Consider the following 309-nt stretch of genomic DNA (forward strand, 5'->3'; position numbering starts at 1 on the left):
TATCCTTAGACTGGTCTTTTCTTTTCTCTCTCTCTCTCTCCTGAAGCGATGTCAAAACTTGAATAATCACAAGACTATCAAACAATCACATTTGACCTGCCACTAAGAAGGAATTATGTATTTGCTTTTATTTTAGGTCTGTAGTAATACTTTAAGACCATAAAGTTGTCACTGATCAGGGAAGCCTGTTCTGATGCACAGAAATACGGAAGTTATTTTTATTTCTAACCTTTCCCTAATATTGGGGTATAGTAGGATCTTAGAAAGCTCCTGCTTCCCCTAACATGAACCTATTTTCCAGGTCTATAC

The sequence above is a fragment of the Kogia breviceps genome, chromosome 19, assembly GCF_026419965.1.
Source record: "Kogia breviceps isolate mKogBre1 chromosome 19, mKogBre1 haplotype 1, whole genome shotgun sequence".
Lineage (NCBI taxonomy): Eukaryota > Metazoa > Chordata > Mammalia > Artiodactyla > Physeteridae > Kogia > Kogia breviceps.